General features: G+C 37.2%; 1 long non-coding RNA gene across 1 annotated transcript; it reads left to right on the plus strand.

The window, feature by feature from the left end:
* The first annotated feature begins 6,405 nt into the window (after positions 1 to 6,405).
* Positions 6,406 to 8,853, plus strand: LOC131820319 (uncharacterized). Its single transcript, XR_009349578.1, has 3 exons — positions 6,406 to 6,472; positions 6,965 to 7,298; positions 8,579 to 8,853. It is a non-coding gene; the product is annotated as an uncharacterized LOC131820319 (long non-coding RNA).
* Positions 8,854 to 9,227: the final 374 nt, after the last annotated feature.

The raw sequence follows: 9,227 nt of genomic DNA on the forward strand, positions 1-9,227 counted from the left end.
CTGGGTCATAGGTTAGTTCTATTTTTAACTTTCTGAGGAACCTCCGTACTATTCTCCAGAATGGCTGTACCAGTTGGCGCTGTCACCTACAGTGCACAAGGGCTCCCATTTCTCTGCATCCTTGCAACACCTACTGTTTCTTGTGGTGTTGATTTTACCTGTTCTGACTGGTGTGAACTGTATCTGATTGCAGTTTTGATTTGCATTTCCCTGATGGTGAATGAAGTTGAGCATCTTTTCATGTGTCTGTTGGCCTTCTCTTCTTTGCAAAAATGTCCATTCATATCTCCTGCTTACTTTTTAACCAGAGTATTTGGGGGGGGCATGTTTTATAAGTTCCTTATTAATTTTGGATACTAACCCTTTGTCAGATGTCATTTGCAAATATCTTTTCCCATTCCATAGGTTGCCTTTTAATTTTGCTGATTGTTTCCTTTGTTGTGTAGAAGCTTTTTTTTTCCAGTTTAGATTCTTCAGATATACTTCACAAAGGATTATGTTATCATTTTAATCAGATAATTATTTTTGAAATGCTATTAAGTCTTAAAATAAGACAGCTACCTAATCATTACTGAGAGGATTGACATAGATAAGAAAAAATTTTTCAAAAACAGAACTTCAAATTTTATGCATCACCTTCTGTTTTGTGTGGAAGCTTTTTATCTTGATGAAATCCTACCAGTTTATTTTTGCTCTTATTTCTTTTGCTTCAGGGGACCTGTCTAGTAAGAAGTTGCTATGACCAGTGTCAAAGAGGTCACTGCCTGTGTTCTCTAGGATTTTATGGTGTTCTGTCTCATACTTAGGTCTTTCATCTGTTTTTTTTTATAATATTTTTATTTATTTATTTGACAGAGAGAGATCACAAATAGGCAGAGAGGCAGGCAGAGAGAGAGAGGAAGAAGCAGGCTCCCTGCTGAGCAGAGAGCCCGATGCAGGACTCAATCCCAGGACCCTGAGATCATGACCTGAGCTGAAGGCAGCGGCTTAACCCACTAAGCCACCCAGGCACCCCTTTTCATCTGTTTTGAATTTATTTTGTTTATGGTGTAAGACACTGGCCCAGATTCATTCTTTTCCATGTTGTCCAGTTTCCCCAACACCATTTGTTGAAGAGACTGTCCTTTTCCCATTGGACATTCTTTCCTGCTTTGAAGAAGATTAATTGATCATATATCTGTGGGTTCATTTCAGGGCTTTATCTTCTCTTCCATTGATCTATGTGTCTGTTTTTGTGAAAGTACCATACAGTTTTGATTATTATAGCTTTTATTCCTTTTTGTTTTCTTTTTTTATTAAATTTGTAATGTAACTTGAAGTCCAGAATTGTGATGCCATCCAGATTTGCCTTTCTTCTACAAGATTGCTTTGGCTCTTTGGGGTCTTTTGTGGTTCCATACAAATGTTAGAATTATTTGTTCTAGCTGTGAAAAATGCTGTTGATATTTTGATAGGGATTGCATTAAATATGTAGATTGCTTTGAGTAGTATAGACATTTTAACGATACTTATTTTCCTGATCAATGAGCATGGAATGTCTTTCCATTTTTTTTGTGTCACCTTTAATTTCTTACATCACTGTTTTTATAGTTTTCAAAGTACAGGTCTTTCACATCTTTGGTTATTTTAAATTTGTGTGTGTGTGTATTTTTGTGTTTGTTTTACTTTTTAAAAAATTTAATTTCAGTGTAGTTAACATACAGTGTTATATTAGTTTCAGTTGTACCATACAGTGATTCAGTGATTGTCTACATTACTCACTTTTCAGCATAAGTGTACTCTTAATCCCCTTCACCAATTTCACCCATCCCCGTACCCACCTTCTCTCAGATAACCATCAGTTCTGTACAGTTAAGAGTCTGTTTTTTGTTTTATCTTTTTCTTTGTTCTTTTGTTTCTTAAATTCCACATAAGAGTGAGATCATATTGTATTTGTCTTTTTTGGAAGGACTTATTTCACTTCACATTATACCCTGTAGATCCATCCACGTTGTTATAAATGGCAAGATTTCATTCTTTATCATGACTGAGTAATATTCCACTACATGTACATGTACATGTGTGTATGTGATGTATACACACCCCCACATCTTCATCCATTCCTCTATCAATGGACACTTGGGTTATTTCCATAATTTGGCAATTGTAAATAATACTGCAATAGAGGTGCAAATATCTTTTTTAATTATAATTTTTATATTCTTTGCATAAATACCCAGTAGTGGAATTAACTGGATTATATGGAAATTCTATTTTGAATTTTTTGATGTACCTCCATACTGTTTTCCATAGTGGCTGCACCATTTGCATTCCCACCAACAGTGCACGTGGGTTCTTTTTTCTCTACATCCTTTCCAACATTTGCTAATTCCTGTCTTTGATTTTAACCATTCTGACAGGTGTAAAGTGTTATCTCACTTTGGTTTTAATTTGCATTTTCCTGGTGATTAGTGATGTTGAATATCTGTTTTTATGTCTGTTGGCCATCTGTATGTCTTCTTTGGAGAAATATCATGTTTCATTTTTATTTATTATTTATTTATTTATTTATTTATTTGAGAGAGAGACAGTGAGAGAGAGCATGAGCGAGGAGAAGGTCAGAGAGCGGAGAAGGTCAGAGAGCGAAGCAGACTCCCCATGGAGCTGGGAGCCCGATGTGGGACTCGATCCCGGGACTCCAGGATCATGACCTGAGCCAAAGGCAGTCGTCCAACCAACTGAGCCACCCAGGCGTCCCACATGTTTCATTTTTAATTGGGTTATTTGGAGGGCTTTTTGGGATATTGAGTTGTGTATAAACTCTTTATATATTTTGGGTATTAATCGCTTATCAGGTATGTCATTTGCAAATATATTCTCTCATTCAATAGGTTGACTTTTTGTTATGTCAGTAGTCTCCTTCACTGTGCAAAGCTTTTTATTTTGGTGAAGTACTAATAGCTTATTTTTGCTTCCATTTCCCTTGCCTGAGGAGACCTACCTAGAAAAATTTTGCTAAGAGATTATCAAAGAGATTATTGCCTGTGTTTTCTTCTGGGATTTTTACAGCTTCATGTCTCACTTTTAGGTCATTAATCTATCTTGAGTTTATTTTTTTTTAAAGTATTGCATATGAAAGTAGTCCAGTTTTCCCACACCATTCATTAAAAAGACTGTCTTTTCCTTATTGTATATTCTTGCCTCCTTTGTTGTAGATTACTTGACCATAGAAGCATCCATTTATTTCTGGGCTTTATATCTTGTTCTCTTGATGTTTGTGTCTGTTTTTTTGCCAGGCCATGTTTTTTTGCCTTATTATAGCTTTGAGGTAGATCTTTAAATATGGGATTGTGATACTTCCAGCTTCATTCTTCTTTCTAAAGATTGCTCTGGCTATTCAGGTTTCTTCGTGATCCCATACAAATTTTGGGATTATTTGGTCTTTCTTAATTTTTAAAGATTTTATTTATTTATTTATTTATTTGACAGAGAGAGAGAGAGAGAGAGTGAGAGAGAGAGAGAGCTCACAAGTAGGCAGAGAGGCAGGTAGAGAGAGAGGGGGAAGCAGGCTCCCCGCTGAGCAGAGAGCCTGATGTGGGGCTCCATCCCAGGGCCCTGAGACCATGACCTGAACTGAAGGCAGAGGCTTAACCCACTGAGTCACCCAGGCAACCCTGGGATTATTTATTCTTGTTCTGTGAAAACTACTATTGGTATTTTGATAGGGATTGTGTGAATTTATAGATTTCTTTGGGTCGTGTGGACATTTTAACAATATTCTTCCAATTCATGAGCATAGTATGTCTTTTCATTTGTTTGTATCATCTTCAGCTTCTTTCATCAGTGTGTTATAGTTTTCAGAATACAGATCTTTCACCTCTTTGGTTAAGTTTATGTCTTAAAAGTTTAGTTCTTTTATTCTTTTTGTTGCAATTATAAATGGAGTTTTTGAAATTTCTCTTTCTGCTACTTGTTATTAGTGTACAGAAGTTTTGTATCCTACAACTTTACTCAATTCATTTATTAGTTCAATAGTTTTTTTTTGGCAGAGTCTTTAGGGTTCTCTCTCTATAGTATCCTGTCCTTTACAAATAATGACATTTATACTTCTTCCTTTCCAATTTGGATGCCTTTTCTTTCTTTTTCTTGCCTTAATGCAGATGCTAGGCCTTCTAGTACTACATTGAATAAAAATGGTGAGAGTGGATGTCCGTGTATTCTTCCTGCTGTGAGGGGAAAAGCTCACCACTGAATATGTTAGCTATGGGTTTGGCTTTTATTATGTCCCCTCTCTGCCTACTTTGTTGAGAGTTTTTATTCATGACTGGATGTTGAATTTTGTCAAATGCTTTTTCTGCATCTGGTGAGTTGATTGTATGGCTTTTAGCCTTCATTTTGTAAATGTAGTTTATCACACAGATTGATCTATGATTATTGACACTTCCTTGCATAAGAATCCTCTTTCATTCATATAATTAACTGTAGTATATATTATTTTTAAAAACACATTTTTATGTAAAAATGTCATTCCCGTCTCCCAGCAGCTTCCTTTTCCAAGTTAATCACTCATCTCTTTTATAAATATCTTTCTAGAGCCTGTATGTATACACAGATGCATACACACATTACATACATTCATTTTTTTACATAAATGATTGCATATTACGTGCATTTTGCTATGCTTTGCTTTTTATGCAAGGATGCGTTTTGAATATCTTTTCATGTCAGTTCATATTGAGCTGCTTCTGTTATCCATTTAGCTGGACAGACAGTATTCATGGTGCGGCCGTATCGTTCTTTAAGCAGTCCCCTATTAGTGGAAACATAGTTTGCCAGTCTTCCACTGATGCAGTGTCGAAATGAATAATCCCCTACTGATATTCTGGAAGTAGAATTACTGAGTTGAAACTTATTTATTTTTTTAAGATTTTGTTTATTTATTTGATAAAGAGAGCAGAGCAGGAGGGAGAGAGGGGCAGAGAGAGAGGCAGACTCCCAGCTGAGCAGGGATTCCGGATGCTGGGCAAGCCCAGAGCCCTGGGATCATGACCTGAGCTAAAGGCAGACACTTAACTGACTGAGCCACCTAGGTGCCCCTGGGTTGAAATTTAAAAGCACTTATGTGTATGTTCTAAAAAATGGAAAGGTTTGTGTTTTTTTCCCAGTCATTGTCTTTATATAACATGAATTTATAAGTACAATAAATTTATATAAAATATTTAATCTATCCTTTATCACCAGTGTGTTGACTTCTTACCCTAAGTAAGTAATGATTTATTTACACGTCCTTGAGGCAGTTTCCTTCTCTCCAGACTATATTTTTGCTCACTAAGTTATTTGCCTTTGTGTTTACCCTTATTTACATAGAAATGTGTTTTTAAAAAATAATATATACTACAGTTAATTATATGACTATATATAGTATGTATAGTCTATACTATATAGTATATATGCAGTATCTAGCACATAATAGACTATAGAGGATAGTCTAATATATTGTATAGATACTATATGACATATAATGTATTATAGGATATATTAGATATTACATAGTATGTACTATACTTATATATAACATAAATACTATGTTTATAAATATAGCCTATACAGTAGTATATATTAGTTATTTATTAAAACATACATTTTATGTATAAGTATATACAAAATGTTTAATATATGTGCATATGTGAATATTTTGATATATATATATATAGGTCATTTCTAATATTTCTATGTTGTTTCCGTTTAAAATATTTACATCGTTTTCCAAACATAATCTCCATAGTTGAGCACCCTTTTGTAGAAGGTATCACACAGCACTGCAATAGCCTGACACTTGTATTCATTCTAGACAGCCCCTTCTGTGAGGACTGGGACCACAGCCATTTAATGTTTTATCCCCAGCCAAGGTCCGCCATGGAATAGTTGTTGAGTAAAAAACCGTGTGCGTTGAATGAATGCTACTCACAACAGAGCCTTGTTCTTCCTTCAGTGGTTTCAGTATTTTCTCTGCTGGGATCTTTTAGGTTCTCAGCATGTAGCATTCACATCATCAAAAAGGAAGGAAATAGAAAACACGGTGATTAGTGACTGCATGTGGAATTTTGATAAGACCCAGGCTTCCTCATGCTTAATCTTGTCTCCATTCCCTACGTTATAATGTCTGCCCTCACCCTCACCTCACCTGTGGACAGCAGGTGTAAGGAAGTGTCAGCAGTGATCTGATGGTAAACACAGAGTTTTGGCCCATCACCCGTCTTCTTCATGGAAGATTGTGCGGCTTCCCCTGTTTTATCTTATTTCTCTTCCTCTCAGCTTACAGAAGATTATATTAATTTGATTTTTTTAAATGTGCTATGTCTCTTGTCTGGGTACACTACCCCATACGTTCTGCTCCGCAGCGTGTTCTGGAGGTAGAGACATGCAGTGTCATTTATGTGGCAGATACTGATTGGATGCTGTGGAGTGCGGGGCCCCGTTTACAGAACTCAAGGTGAATCCTACCATTCCAAGGCTAGCTCTGGGGGGCAGCGCTGGGAGGGAGCCTTCTGTGCTCTGGAGAGATGGAGGAGGCCAGGCAAACCAGGGGTTGGGGGGTGGGAAGTAGAGGAAAAGGAGTCTTGGACAGAAAAGGAGTTGCCTCCAAAGTGGCAGGCAGGGCCACGTAGGAGACTTAGAATATCATGTCCTGACACAGGTCTCGGCGGCACCCCTGGTGGCTCCTGCTACTTTGTCTCTGCTAGTCCTCTTGGTCATCACAGTCACACAAGTGCCCGGAGGAGGCACAGGCTGTGGTGGAAGGAATGACCCTGAAGAATGCTGGGGGTGGAGTTCACAGGTGTTATCGGTGCTGAAAACTTTGGACCCTCTGAGAGGCCACCCCGGGCTCTGCTAGTGTGCGGTGATGGGACTCAAGCATCCCCACATAGTGGTCAGAGCCTTCCGGATGAATGCGGTCTCAGCTCCTTGGTGTTTGTCTTCACAGGGGTACCTCCTCCCTACCAAGAGCCACAATCAACATGACTGAGGCTTCCAGAGCAGGAATAAGTCGCAAGATGAGCTTCGCAACATCGGTCTTGTCTCTCCGAAGTCTGCCGAGACATGCGGAAAACCTCAGGGCAAGCTCAGCATGTTCAGCCCTATTGCAGCGGAGCCCTCGCTCTAGGTTTTATACATTTAGGATATAAAACAATGAAGAAAACCCCTGTCTTTAAAGAAGATGCTGCCAGCCACCAGCCTTAGATGAGGACTGAAAAAATAAACCCTGACCAAAAGAAAAAAAAAAAAAAAAAAAAGGAATGTTTTTACTGCATATAAAGGTAATTACTTTTGTAAGTGGAATTTTTGCAGGGTTTTTGTTTGTTTGTTTGTTTGTTTGTTTTCTGGAAGATCTTGTGGGCGTATTTTGAAGTTAAAATCTTAGTTGTTGGAAATAGAATGGAACGGATGCTGTATTTTGTCAGATGCTTTTTCTGCATCTGTTGAGAGGATCATATGGTTCTTATCCTTTCTTTTATTAATGTGGTATATCACATTGATTGATTTGTGAAAGGTGAACTACCCCTTTAGCCCAGGACTAAATCCCACTTGGTCATGGTGAATAATCCTTTTAATGTACTGTTGGATCCTAATGGCTAGTGTCTTTTTTTTTTTTTTTTTTTAAGATTTTATTTATTTATTTATTTGTCAAAGGGAGAGAGAGAGAGTGTGCACACAAGCAGCCAGAGAGGCAGGCAGAGGCAGAGAGAGAAGCAGGCTTCCTGCTGAGCAAGGAGTCCTATGCGGGACTTGATCCCAGGACCCTGAGATCATGACCTGAGCTGAAGACAGTGGCTCGACCGACTGAGCCACCCAGGCATCCCATAATGGCTAGTATCTTAGAATTTGGGATCCATGTTCATCAGGAATATTGGTCTGTAACTCTCCTTTTTGGTGGGGTCTTTGATTTGGGGATCAAGGTAATGCTTACCAACTTAATTTATAGTTAGGCTCATTTTTTCATTTTTAGAAACTACTATTTTCTTTTTTATCTAAGTTTTTAATATGTAAATCATGTATGTGGTTCCAAAATGGTGTAAAAGTTGTAAAGTAGTCTCATTTCTACCCATGTCCCTTCTACTCTGAATTTTACATGCCTTTATAGATAATTTTCTATTAGTCTTTCATTTGCATTCCAGTGGTTTTTTAAAAAAATTATTGTTGCAAGTATAAGGAAATACATTCATATATGTCCTTCTCCCCCCCCTTGTTTTTAAACTTGGGAGGTTGCTTACTGTATATCAGAACTTCTCTCCTTTAACATATCCTGGAAACTACAGCATCTCAGTTTCTAGATGCCCTCCCATTCCTTTTTATGGCTGTATTTGATTTTCTTGAGAAGATTTATCATAATTTGTTTCATTTGTCCTTTATTGGTGCAGAGTTGGTTTGTTTTCTAATCTTCTATCACAAATCACAATGAATTTGTGTGAAATGAATGTGCCAGTGAATAATCTTGTGCATAGTCATTTCATATTTTTTCTTGTGTCTTTGAGAATGTCAGGTCAAAAGGTAAATACATATGTAATTTTTCTAAATATTGCCAAATTTCTTTCCACAGGGACTGCGCCATTTTGGATTCCCATTGGCAGTGCTTGAGAATGTCCAATTCTCCAGAGTCTCATCAGTATTGTATGTTTTCAATCTTTGGGATTTTTCTAACTTGATACACAAGAAATGGTCTCTCAGTGTTGTTCAAATATGTATTTCTTTTTCTGTGTTGAAGGTCTGTTTTCATTTTTCCTACTAAATTGCTTTGGCTAATTTTTTCTCTCAGGGCCTTTTTTTTTTTTTTCAATTTTTAAGAGCTCTCTATATAATAGGCATATTAGTTGATTGTTTAGGATGCAAATTACATTACAATGGTGTGACTAGCAGATTCATCTTTTGTGGGTTCTAGTATTTTCCAGTTCATGTGAAGAGTCATGCGTAGTAGGACCAAGCATGGTTCCTTGAATGTTTAGATATATATATTTTTTAAGTGGTTTTTCACTACAGATGGTGTGAGATGTACTCTTTGAGAAGCTCTGTTGCTTTTCTTTTCATATTTAAGTCTATGATTTCCCAGAACTGGTCTGTGTGTGTGTGTGTGTATGTGTTATAATACAGGGTTCCAGTTTCATTTTTCTCCCCATGGAAATCCTGTTTTCCCAGAATTGTTTATTGAAAAGTCTGTCCTTCCCTCACTGCTCTGCAGTGATTTATTTGTC

This window comes from Mustela lutreola, chromosome 1, assembly GCF_030435805.1.
Source record: "Mustela lutreola isolate mMusLut2 chromosome 1, mMusLut2.pri, whole genome shotgun sequence".
Lineage (NCBI taxonomy): Eukaryota > Metazoa > Chordata > Mammalia > Carnivora > Mustelidae > Mustela > Mustela lutreola.